The sequence below is a fragment of the Esox lucius genome, chromosome 15 (assembly GCF_011004845.1).
Source record: "Esox lucius isolate fEsoLuc1 chromosome 15, fEsoLuc1.pri, whole genome shotgun sequence".
Lineage (NCBI taxonomy): Eukaryota > Metazoa > Chordata > Actinopteri > Esociformes > Esocidae > Esox > Esox lucius.
In genome coordinates this window covers 27,469,246-27,482,897 of record NC_047583.1, presented here as the reverse complement: position 1 = coordinate 27,482,897, position 13,652 = coordinate 27,469,246, and the positions used below count along the sequence as shown (strand labels likewise).

The 13,652-nt window shown below is 44.6% G+C and overlaps 1 long non-coding RNA gene across 1 annotated transcript; it reads left to right on the top strand.

The window, feature by feature from the left end:
- On the top strand, window positions 1-12,881 carry LOC114840925. The gene is made up of 3 exons (XR_003782923.2): window positions 1-232; window positions 9,816-9,994; window positions 12,148-12,881. It is a non-coding gene; the product is annotated as an uncharacterized LOC114840925 (long non-coding RNA).
- The last annotated feature ends 771 nt before the right edge of the window (window positions 12,882-13,652 follow it).

Here is a 13,652-nt window from a genome sequence, read left to right as displayed (position 1 = left end):
TGAATTCTTTAAGGTTTATTTATTTTAGTATTATCTACTGCTTTATTCTATATGTTTTAAGCATCTATTATGTAGAATACTTAGTATATGGAAGTATTTAGTACACAATCTCATTGGATGCTGTTTTGGCGTAAGTGACGCATTCTCCATTATGCATACAGACCTGTCAGGATATGACATATTTTTCCACCAGTGCAGCATCTCTGAGTGCAGGACAAAAGTTATTGACAAAGTGAGTTTATTTCCTAATTTTATGTTCGTAATACTGAATAGTTATGCTGCTGATATTATATTTAACATTAAGCCTTTAGGTCGTAGGTGTTTCACGATCTTTATGTATATTAGTTTGTCGGGTTACACGCACGTGAAAGTGCCGCTAGCATCGTGACTTATCTTGCTAACATCATTTAACTATGTGTATACATCTGTATGAGGATATTCTATATTTGTTATACTTTAAGAACATAACAAGGACGCTGTATAATGTAGTTTAAGTTGTTTATAGTCTCTGTTATATTCTGTTTGCTTGTTTATTATCTGGCTAAACACTTTGGGAGAGCTGTTGAAATAGTCTAATTGGTAATACATACATACATACATCTTCTTCCGCTTCATCCGGGGCCGGGTCGCGGGGGCAGCAGTCTAAGCAGAGATGCCCAGACTTCCCTCTCCCCAGACAATTCCTCCAGCTCTTCCGGGGGGACACCGAGGCGTTCCCAGGCCAGCCGGGAGACATAGTCCCTCCAGCGTGTCCTAGGTCTTCCCCGGGGTCTCCTCCCGGTGGGACGGGACCGGAACACCTTCCCAGGAAGGCGTTCCGGAGGCATCCGAAACAGATGCCCAAGCCACCTCAGCTGACCCCTCTCGATGTGGAAGAGCAGCGGCTCTACTCCAAGCTCCTCCCGGGTGACCGAGCTTCTCACCCTATCTCTAAGGGATCGCCCAGCCACCCTGCGGAGAAAGCTAATTTCGGCCGCCTGTATCCGGGATCTTGTCCTTTCGGTCATGACCCAAAGCTCATGACCATAGGTGAGAGTAGGAACGTAGATTGACCGGTAAATCGAGAGCTTCGCCTTGCGGCTCAGCTCTTTCTTCACCACGACAGACCGATACATCGACCGCATTACTGCAGAAGCTGCACCGATCCGTCTGTCAATCTCCCATTCCATCCTTCCCTCACTCGTGAACAAGATCCCTAGATACTTAAACTCCTCCACTTGAGGCAAACACTCTCCACCAACCTGAAGTGGGCAAGCCACCCTTTTCCGACTGAGGACCATGGCCTCGGATTTGGAGGTACTGATTCTCATCCCCACCGATTCACACTCGGCTGCAAACCGTCCCAGCGCATGCTGAAGGTCCTGGTTTGAAGGGGCCAACATGACAACATCATCCGCAAAGACAAAATCGTGTGGTCCCCAAACCTCACACCCTCTGGCCCCTGGCTGCGCCTAGAAATTCAGTCCATAAAAATTATGAACAGAACCGGTGACAAAGGGCAGCCCTGCCGGAGTCCAACATACACTGGGAACAAGTCTGACTTACAGCCGGCAATGCGGACCAAGCTCCTGCTTCGGTCGTATAGGGACCTGACAGCCCTTAGCAAAGGACCCAGGACCTCATATTCCCGAAGCACCCTCCACAGGACGCCGTGAGGGACACAGTCGAATGCCTTCTCCAAATCCACAAAACACATGTGGACTGGTTGGGCAAACTCCCATGAACCCTCCAACACCCCGTAGAGGGTATAGAGCTGGTCCAGTGTTCCACGGCCCGGACGAAAACCACACTGTTCCTCCTGAATCCGAGGTTCTACTATCGGCCGTATTCTCCTCTCCAGAACCCTGGCATAGACTTTCCCGGGGAGGCTGAGAAGTGTGATCCCCCTATAGTTGGAACACACCCTCCGGTCCCCCTTCTTAAAAAGAGGGACCACCACCCCGGTCTGCCATCCCAAAGGCACTGTCCCCGACCGCCACGCGATGTTGCACAGGCGTGTCAACCAAGACAGCCCCACAACATCCAGAGACTTGAGGTACTCAGGGCGGATCTCATCCACCCCCGGTGCCTTGCCACCGAGGAGTTTCTTGACCACCTCAGTGACTACAGCCCGGGTGATGGACGAGTCCACCTAATTAGTAATGTACTGTTTATTACAGCAGTATGTGAGCATGTTTGTTTAACATTTACTTATTTACATCTGTTTATTTGTTTATTGCAGAAACTACCTCCAATGTGTAATGTTTATATGGTGAAACCCTGCACAAATAATAGGTGGAAAAGATATGATGACTCCTACTCTCTGATCGGAGTACTGAAGAATTAGTACATTAAAGAACTAGCATTCAGTGGGGCTGTCCCCAACATGTGTGTTTAAGGTTTGGAAGTCAGTTATTCTGCAGACCAACATGGCTTGGTTACTCTGCAGATCAGCACGGCTTTATGATGTCAATAAAGTCTACTTTTGGATTTGAAGGCTCCTGAGCCTCCTGAGTGTTTTCCACAACATCATCTTGGCGCTGCGAGCAGGGTTGGCATCGGGCTGGCTGGCTGTCGACTGCAGAAGGCGCCGTGGGTTGAGTCCCACAAACAACACATGGCCACTTTGAGAGTTAAGCATGTTCTTACTTTAATTTAGTGGTTTGTGTGACTTGAAACACCTAGCCTGGCAGTTTGGCAACACGTAAGACCTCACCAAATTTAACAAACTAAACTTTTTGATTGATACAATGGGGAGCTTTTGAATAAAAAAACTGGGGGGTAAATGGCATGCTACACATTTTAGGTAGGACACAGCACAACAAGATAGGTCATATTTAAATAAGTGTGAGGGTTGCAACTAGTTTAAGTCCTGTGCTCCCATCACGGTCTGTTAGGGCCGACCATGAGAGCTGGAGGCAGGCAGGATTCGTGATACCAGCTCGACGGCCCGAGTGACTACATGGATGAATCCACCACGCTGAGTCACCCTCAGCAGGAGAAGAAGACTGCTGTGGGACTGGACTGGGCGGCTTTGAACTTAGCTGTATGAGTGTGCCCCGCCTCAGACATAAACTTTGGGGGACATCACGGGTGGGGGCTGAATGAGTGGCTGCCTCTCACAGGTGTTTGGGAGTCCACTGCTGTGTGATAGTACAGGTGCTGGTCATATAATTAGAATATCATCAAAAAAGTTGATTTATTTCAGTAATTCCATTAAAAAAGAGAAACTTGTATATTATATTAATTCATTACACACAGACTGATATATTTCAAATGTTTATTTCTTTTAATTGTGATGATTATAACTGACAACTAATGAAAATCCCAAATTCAGTATCTCCGAAAATTTAAATATTACTTAAGACCAAAAAGACGTGCTTATAGCTCCCCAGCTCTGCCGCCATGTGTTAGAGTTTAACCCGGTGAACGAGAGGGTTGTTTCCCTGCGCCTACGGGTCGGGATAGGTCTCTCACTGTTGTTTGTGCCTACGGGCCGAACGGCAGTGCAGAGTACCCGACCTTCTTGGAGTCTCTGGGAGGGGTGCTGGAAAGTGCTCCGACTGGGGACTCTCGCTCTATTGGGGGACTTCAACGCCCACGTGGGCAACGACAGTGACACCTGGAGGGGCGTGATTGGGAGGAACGGCCCCCCTGATCTGAACCCGAGTGGTATTCAGTTATTGGACTTCTGTGCTAATCACAGTTTGTCCATAACGAACACCATGTTCAAGCATAAGGGTGTCCATCAGTGCACGTGGCACCAGGACACTCGGGTGAAGAGAGGGGCGGAGCTGTCAACTGATCACCACCTGGTGGTGAGTTGGATCCGATGGCGGGGGAGGAAGCTGGATAGACTCGGCAGGCCCAAGCGTACTGTAAGGGTCTGCTGGGAATATCTGGCTCAGTCTCCTGTCAGAGAGATCTTTAACTCCCACCTCCGGCAGAGCAACGACTGGATCCCGAGGGAGGCTGGAGATATTGAGTCCGAGTGGACCATGTTCTCCACCGCCATTGTCGAAGCGGCCGCTCTGAGCTGTGGCCGTAAGGTCTCCTGTGCCTGTCGAGGCGGCAATCCCCGAACCCGGTGGTGGACACCGGAAGTAAGGGATGCCGTCAAGCTGAAGGAGTCCTATCAGGCCTGTGAGACTCCTGAGGCAGCTGACGGGTACCAGCAGGCCAAGTGGACGGCAGCCCGGGTGGTTGTGGTGGCAAAATCTCAGGCCTGGGAGGAGTTCGGTGAGGCCATGAAGAAGGGCTATCGGCTGGCCTCGAAGAGATTCTGGCAAACCGTCCGGCGCCTCAGGAGAGGGAAACAGTGCCCTACCCACGCTGTTTACAGTAGAGGGTTAGGGTTGTTTACAGCGTTGGGCGGTGGAAGGAGTACTTCGAGGATATCCTCAATCCTGCCCTCACGTCTTCCATTGAGGAAGCAGAGGATGAGGGCTCAGAGGTGGACTCGTCCATCACCCGGGCTGAAGTCACAGAGGTAGTCAAGAAACTCCTCGGTGGCAAGGCACCGGGGGTGGATGAGATTCGCCCTGAATACCTCAAGTCTCTGGATGTTGTGGGGCTGTCTTGGTTGACAAGCCTGTGCAAAATCACGTGGCGGTTGGGGACAGTGCCTCTGGGATGGCGGACCGGGGTGGTGGTCCCTCTTTTTAAGAAGGGGGACCGGAGGGTGTGTTCGAACTAATAGGGGGATCACACTTCTCAGCCTCTCCGGGAAAGTCTATGCCAGGGTACTGGAGAGGAGAATACGGCCGATAGTAGAACCTCGGATTCAGGAGGAACAGTATGGTTTTCGTCCGGGCCGTGGAACACTGGACCAGCTCTATACCCTCTGGAGGGTTCATGGGAGTTTGCCCAACCAATCCACATGTGTTTTGTGGATTTGGAGAAGGCATTCGACTGTGTCCCTCGCGGCGTCCTGTGGAGGGTGCTTCGGGAATATGAGGTCCTGGGTCCTTTGCTAAGGGCTGTCAGGTCCCTATACGACCGAAGCAGGAGCTTGGTCCGCATTGCCGGCTGTAAGTCAGACTTGTTCCCAGTGCATGTTGGACTCCGGCAGGGCTGCCCTTTGTCACCGGTTCTGTTTGTAATTTTTAAGGACAGAATTTCTAGGCGCAGCCAGGGGCCGGAGGGTGTCAGGTTTGGGGACCACACGATTTCGTCTCTGCTCTTTGCGGATGATGTTGTCGTGTTGGCACATTCAAGCCAGGACCTTCAGCATGCACTTGGACGGTTTGCAGCCGAGTGTGAAGCGGTGGGGATGAGAATCAGTACCTCCAAATCCGAGGCCATGGTCCTCTGTCGGAAAAGGGTGGCTTGCCCACTTCAGGTTGGTGGAGAGTGCCTGCCTCAAGTGGAGGAGTTTAAGTATCTAGGGGTCTTGTTCATGAGTGAGGGAAGGATGGAATGGGAGATTGACAGACGGATCGGTGCAGCTTCTGCAGTAATGCGGTCGATCTATCGGTCTGTCGTGGTGAAGAAAGAGCTGAGCCGCAAGGCGAAGCTCCCGATTTACTGGTCAATCTACGTTCCTACTCTCACCTATGGTCAAGAGCTTTGGGTCATGACCGAAAGGACAAGATCCCGGATACAGGCGGCCGAAATGAGCTTTCTTCACAGGGTGGCTGGGCGATCCCTTAGAGCCCAGGTGTCAAACCGGTTCCACAAAGGGCCGAGTGTCTGCAGGTTTTTGGTTTTTCCTATCAATTGGTTCCTAGTTCATACCTACACAACCAGGTGAGGGTAGAAACTAACCAATCAGTGACCTAATTAACCAATCAAGTACAAGGAGAGAGCAAAAACCTGCAGACACTCGGCCCTCCGTGGAACCGGTTTGACACCTCTGCCTTAGAGATAGGGTGAGAAGCTATTTTGTATCTAAAAGCATATACAGGTGCTGGTGATATAATTAGAATATCATAAAAAAGTTGATTTATGTCTGTAATTCCATTCATTGCACACAGACTGATGTATTTCAAATGTTTATTTTTTTTTATTGTGATGATTATAACTGATAACTAATAAAAATCCCAATTTCAGTATCTCCGAAAATTTTAATATTACTTAAGACCAATAAAAAATAATAATAATAGGAAATATTAGCCAACTGAAAAGTATGAGCATGTACAGCACTCAATACTTAGTTGGGGCTCCTTTTCTGAGATACTGAATTTGGGGTTTTCAGTAGTTGTCAGTTAAAATCATCAAAATTTAAAGAAATAAACACTTGAAATATATCAGTCTGTGTGGAATGAATGTATACATTATAAGTTTCACTATTTGAATGGAATTACTAAAATAAATCAACTTTTTCATGATATTCTAATTATACGACGTAGAGTGTAAATGGTTAGGGCCAAGAGTGGGAAAGTATAGCACTTTCCTGCTAGGAGGATTATAGGGGAATAAGTTAAGGGGTGTGTAGGCGCAGAGAGAATTGTTGAGAGAAGTGTTGAATTGTTTGTCGTCAAGGAGAAGTGAGTTAAGAGGTGTAGGAATAGAGAAAATTGTGTTTTAAGAGAATTGTTGAGTTGTTTGTGAATGGGATGAAGGTCAATATTCGAGAAGACATGCTGAGGTCAAACAGGAATTTAGTTCCAAGGAGGTATACTATATGTTGTGTGCACACCCCATGGATACCGCTCCAACAAGGTTGGAGGGCTGAACGGGTGGGGTTGTAAGAAGACCTGTATGGTAACGTCCTGTGGACCTGGAAGCAGGCGGGGACCAGTAGACTGCGTGTGTGAATGTGTGTGCGAAAGAGAAAGTGTGTGAGGGAAGAGAATTCCTGTCTGTAAGGAAGTGTGTGAAAGGAGATTCATTGGGAGTCATGCGCATATCGGGTAAATTGATAGGAGTAGATGATAGTGATATTTGCCCGAGTGCTAGAAAAGGGACGTGTGGATAGATGGGAAGAAGGGTTAATGAAGAAAATAGACAGATAGACAAAGATTTTGTGGGAGATGTGCCACGAGAAAGTATTCAACAGTGGACAAAGGATCTGGTCTAGTTTTGGTTAATTATTTGTGTAAATATAGGTTTCATCAAAGTGGTTTCATTCAATTGTTTGAAAATATTGTATAGGTGGTCTGTTGGTTAAGTTTGACTGAGTTCAGACAAAGGATAGTGAGTGGAGTCACATAGATAAGACGGCTTTTGGCTGCCATCCCAGAAAGTAGGGAGTAACGCTAGGCATTCCAATCCAGAACACAGAGACACTCTAGGAGAGAGGTGCAAAAGATGACCGACACACCAAATGAGATTCAGGGAAGTAGATTCCCAATACTAAAATAAATCAAAATAGAGCAAAATCAGGTTCTATACTGTAATATAAAAATGGCAATTGTTTTCCCATTCCAACTGGAGAATTCTGTGTACATGAAATTGTAGGAAAATTTAGCTAATCTAAATTATGAAACACGACAAAGACAAATTAAAATCAACTGGCCAGTGTTAAATGTATTGTTTGTGTATTTGTAGGACATGTGTTCGTCATGTTATGCATCTATGTTGGAAACTAATGCCATGCTTGATTATTTGGGTTATTTGTTCTATATGTCTACAAGATCAGTGATTTGAGGTTCACTCTAAAAGGAGAGAAAGAAAGTGCTACGTTTATGGAACATTGGTAAAATGGTAATTCCCAATTTGGGACATTAAGAAATACACTCACCTAAAGGATTATTAGGAATACCATACTAATACTGTGTTTGACCCCCTTTCGCCCTCAGAACTGCCTTAATTCTACGTGGCATTGATTCAACAAGGTGCTGAAAGCATTCTTTAGAAATGTTGGCCCATATTGATAGGATAGCATCTTGCAGTTGATGGAGATTTGTGGGATGCACATCCAGGGCACGAAGCTCCCGTTCCACCACATCCCAAAGATGCTCTATTGGGTTGAGATCTGGTGACTGTGGGGGCCATTTCAGTACAGTGAACTCATTGTCATGTTCAAGAAACCAATTTGAAATGATTCAAGCTTTGTGACATGGTGCATTATCCTGCTGGAAGTAGCCATCAGAGGATTTGTACATGGTGGTCATAAAGGGATGGACATGGTCAGAAACAATGCTCAGGTAGGCCGTGGCATTTAAACGATGCCCAGTTGGCACTAAGGGGCCTAAAGTGTGCCAAGAAAGTATCCCCCACACCATTACACCACCACCACCAGCCTGCACAGTGGTAACAAGGCATGATGGATCCATGTCCTCATTCTGTTTACGCCAGACTCTACCATCTGAATGTCTCAACAGAAATCGAGACTCATCAGACCAGGCAACATTCTTCCAGTCTTCAACTGTCCAATTGTGGTGAGCTTGTGCAAATTGTAGCCTCTTTTTCCTATTTGTAGTGGAGATGAGTGGTACCCGGTGGGGTCTTCTGCTGTTGTAGCCCATCCGCCTCAAGGTTCTGCGTGTTGTGGCTTCACAAATGCTTTGCTGCATACCTCGGTTGTAAAGAGTGGTTATTTCAGTCAAAGTTGCTCTTCTATCAGCTTGAATCAGTCGGCCCATTCTCCTCTGACCACTAGCATCAACAAGGCACTGGATGTTTTTCACATTCTTTGTAAACCCTAGAAATGGTTGTGCACCAACAACCATGCCACAATCAAAATTGCATTCTGACATTCAGTTTGGAGTTTAAGAGATTGTCTTGACCAGGACCACACCCCTAAATGCATTGAAGCAACTGCCATGTAATTGGTTGATTAGATAATTGCATTAATGAGATCGCCCAGCCACCCTGCGGAGAAAGCTCACTTCGGCCGCCTGTATCCGGGATCTTGTCCTTTCGGTCATGACCCAAAGCTCATGACCATAGGTGAGAGTAGGATCGTAGATTGACCGATCCGTCTGTCAATTTCCCGTTCCATCCTTCCCTCACTCGTGAACAGGACCCGTAGATACTTAAACTCCTCCACTTGAGGCAGGCACTCTCCACCAACCTGAAGTAGGCAAGCCACCCTTTTCCGACTGAGGACCATGGCCTCGGATTTGGAGGTACTGATTCTCATCCCCACCGCTTCACACTCGGCTGAAAACCGTCCAAGTGCAACCCTGATACACCTTGTCCAATAAAGGGGAACCTCACACAGATGGCCCAGATAATTCCAAGGCCAAACCAAGCCCAGACCTGTGAGAGACTGCCTTGGGTTCAGAATAAGAATATTGGACACTGATGGTTCCACCTACACCACAGCCAAGGAGAGGTTGAAGGCACGCAGAACAAAAAGGCTCCTACATGCATGACTGTAACAGCCAGGAACCACTTGACTGGACATGGGGAAAAGAGAGAGGAGTTTATTTAAATTTTTAATACACTTTTTATATCAATGTTATGTTTGGGTCTTAGAAATGTTCTGGCAAATCCTGATTAAATAGTTTATTTGGTCATTGCTATTGTACTTCCAGCTAGTTATAGTCTTTTGTTTTTTGCCCATTTGGAAATGTATGTGAAACAGTGTTTTTGTATATTTTGTAAAACAGTTTTTACTGATTTTGTGATTTGGAACCTATTGTCCAAAAAATATTCACATGGGTGGAAAAATAACTTGGACATAAAAGGGAAAGTTTTTATTAGGGCACTGATAATTCATATTGTTTATTTTAAATCTAAATTGATAATTGTTTTGGATTTGTTGTGAATTGTTTGTGATGATTCCATACATCTGAAACATTTGTTTATTTGTCTGACATTTAAGTAATGGTCCCACCATCTCTAATAGTTGAGTATTATTATAGTATGGCAGCAGCCCAGATGTAAGGGCCCAGGAGAATAGATAAACTGATGTAGTGTTTTTGTCTTCTCTTTTCTCCTATAAGGATGGTGTCATGGACCTCTAACTCAATGCATGGAGACGATTTGGGAACAATGATGTGAAGTGAAACCTTTTGCGACCATTTCCTTCGGCACTTTCTGGGTTCCAGAACCTGATTCATGAATGTTTCTTTGGGGGAGATGGTAGAAGGCCTGACCTTGTTATGTCTGGAAAACATCAACGGTGAGACCAAAAAGCAACATATCTGAGGCACAGAGTGGTTGCTCTGCAGATCAGTACGGCTTTATGACGTTAATAAAGTCTACTTTTGGATTCGAAGGCTTCTGTTTTTAATATTCTAAATTTAATTATAGGCAGTGACGGCACTCAGCCCCCCAACATGCTACAAATTCAAACAAAATATTGTCCTTTGTGCTTTGCTTGTGCTGGTTTGTACTGGTGCAGTTTTGTTTGTGGTGACGCAGCATTTTATATATATGACATTTAATTTAGGTGTCACCAGCCCCCCAACCTGCTCGAAACTGCCTCAGTATAGGCTCAATCGTTTGTGCTCCATTTGTGCTGCTAAAAGGTTTGTTTCTGCTGCTACTGTTTTTGGTACATAACTTACATTCCTACTGGATAGCGCACTGGCTTTCCACTCTTTCCATTTTAGCTCTGTCACTATCCGTAAGAAACCAGTTGCAAAAACAAGCCTTTATCGGCACAAACCAGCTCAAACAATTAAGCCTATTTTGCCGTAGTTTTGCGCTGGATGGGGGACCATCTTTACGCAGATAAAATACCTTTAATCACTTGTCCTCCAGTTGTGCTGCTGTAAATTTATTATATCCAAAATAATATTTTATAGATAATTCCGAGGTCACTCAGCCCCCCAAATCCTCCAAATTCACCCATAAAATTGTTTGTTTGTGCTGGTTTGTGCTGTTGCAAATTTCGTTTGTGCTACTTCCGTGTTTTACAGTTTTTTACAATCACTCTGGCACTAATTTCAGAACCTTGATGTCATTTTTCAAAACTCTAGACACAAAACTCACGACCAATGATCAAAATGCAAATTTTTATCACATAAAACTAAGAATAATTTGTTCATTTAAAAAAAAAATCACCTGTTCAATATGACAACTTAACATCAAGGCACTACTATTTCAAAAGGCAGTTCACACATTGCATTTCAGATGAGTGTCTATTCATTTCATTACAATGATCCAACTATCAATTGATACAACTGCTCAAAATAGGTATCTGTTGCATTACTCGTAATGCATAAGTGTATGGAAACCGACAAACAATATTCCATGTTCAGATCATGAAAGTTTCAAGATAATGAGATTCATTGTCACCAATTAGCATGGAGCATGAACAAATTAGACTACATTATCTATGGATATAATATTTCATCATAATTCTTCATCAGACAATGTTCATATGGTCCCATGCACCACCTTTTCAGACTATTTACAGTATTGACAGTGCTGCACTGTATGGATGCAGGCCATTGTAATTGCTTGTCCAATTCTGCCAACTCGTTACTGATGATTGCAACAACATAGCGAAACGTTACATGGAGCCGGCAGGTGATCTCGGTCACAATAGCAGTGGTGGGAGGAAGACGTGTTGGTCAAAGGAATGGCAGGGGACAAGCACCCGTTCTGAGAGGTGGTCATGGGCTTTGTTTGAGAGGTGTGGGGGAACCTGGTAGAGGACAAGGCCACGGACCAAGACAACGTCAGCAACAGCAAAGAGTGTACAATGAAATCTGAGCAATAGTTGTTGACAATGTCATAAATCATGGCATGACAATGACTGAGGAAGCTACAATGATACAACCAAACCTCAGAAGGTCAACCGTGGCCTCAGTAATTAGAACTTTCCGCATTGAGAACCAGTAAGTCGTCAGCATGCACTAAACATCATGCTACTCTCAACTGTCAAATGACTGCATACCAATGTGTATCACAGAGTAGGTGATGTGACCAAGTGTCTTCTTACTGTAATGTTCCCTGTAGAATTGAGACTAAGCCAAATAGGGGAGACAGAGGCAAAATTCTGACTGACCAACAAGAGCAGGCTGTGGTCGATTTGGTTCCAGCCAGGGATGATATTCACCTTACAGAAATTCACCAGCATATCTTGAAACAATGAAGTCATGTTCAACAATGTGGAATCCATAAGTTTGCCGACTATTGCACGCATGCTGAAAAGGCACCAAGTGTCTTTAAAACAACTATACCGCGTGCCTTTTGAAAGAAATGCATACAGAGTGAAGCAAATGAGGACTGAGTATGTTCAATTTCAAGATGGCTGTTGTAATAAAATTCCCTAAAAATTCTACATTGTACAGTAATCAGTAAATCTCCATAATTTATTTTTAGAGGGTGATGGAGCTGGATGCTGATGACAACCATCACAAATTCATATATTTGGATGAGGCAGGCGAGGAGAGGTCGAGGCCCTGGCCAAGACAGCGAGGAGATGTCGGAATTTCATTGGCAAGCTGGCAACCATCCAAGTACCTGGACAACGTGTGGCCAACATTACCATGTGTACGGCTATATCAGAAGATGGTGAGGTGAGACGCAGACCTCGTATTGGATCATATAATGCAGCTCTCCTTGTAACCTTCCTTGATGTGCTTGATCAGGTCTGTAGAGCTGATGGCGTGACCTATGTCAATGTGTGGGATAATGTCAGGTTCCACCATGCTCATATGGTGCAAGCATGGTTTCAGGCCCATGCACAATTTACCACCCTGTATTTACCCCCATACTCTCCTTTTCTTAACCCGATTGAGGAATTTTTCTCCACATGGAGATGGAAGGTTTATGATAGGCAACTCATGAACAAGTCACTCTTCTCCAGGCCATGGATGATGCATGCAATGATATCACGGCAGAGTAGTGTCAGGCCTGGATTCGCCATGCCTGAAGGTTTTTTCCAAGATGTTTGGCTAATGAAAACATCCATTGTGATGTAGATGAGAACCTGTGGCCAAATCCACAAGACAGAGTTAATGTACAAGTACAGTAATCACTCCTATGTTATGGTTTTTACAGTACAAGCAAGCAAGTTGAGGAACATTGCATTTGATGTTTTACAGTACTGTCTTTTCTATTTCGTAGCTAATTATTTTGCTTTGATTAAATTAACGTTTCAATGGTATTTCACAATAAATGTTTTTTGAACCAATGATTGTGCAAGTGCAAGATTTCTTTAAAGATATGAATTCACAATGCAATGTTTTGAACATTGGACAGCCTGTGTTACAAGTGATGACTGTTTTGAGTTTTGTGTTTAGAGTTTGGAAAAATTACGTCAAGGTTCTGAGATTAGTGCCAAAGTGATTGTAAAAAACTGTAAATATTAGACATTTTATCATAGGGTATGGTGTCACCAGCCCCACCTGTGCATGTGTGTGTCTATTAGTGTGTGTGTGTGTCTATTAGTGTGCATGATTGTGTGTGTCTACAAGTGTGCGTGTTTGTGTGTCTACTAGTGTGTGTATGTGTGTGTGTATCTACTAGTGTATATTTGTGTGTGTGTGTGTGTGTCTACTTGCATGTGTGTGTATGTGTGTGTGTGTGTGTGTCTACTTGTGTGTGTGTGTCTACTTGTGTGTGTATGTGTGTGTGTGTCTACTAGTATGGCAATAGGATGAATTACAACACGAGGGTTGATCAAATATTAAGAGATTTCCTCAATAGAGGGTAAGCAATAGGATAGTATTTTTAATACATTTTGAGAGAATGTTCCTTTTGATTAATTGGTGAATAATCTTTTGGAATTGTTTCAAATAAGGGTAGCCCATATTGTTGAGTATTTAATATTTGTGAAAACAATTTTAATCTTTGATCATAGCTGTTTTTCAAAACTTGGAAGA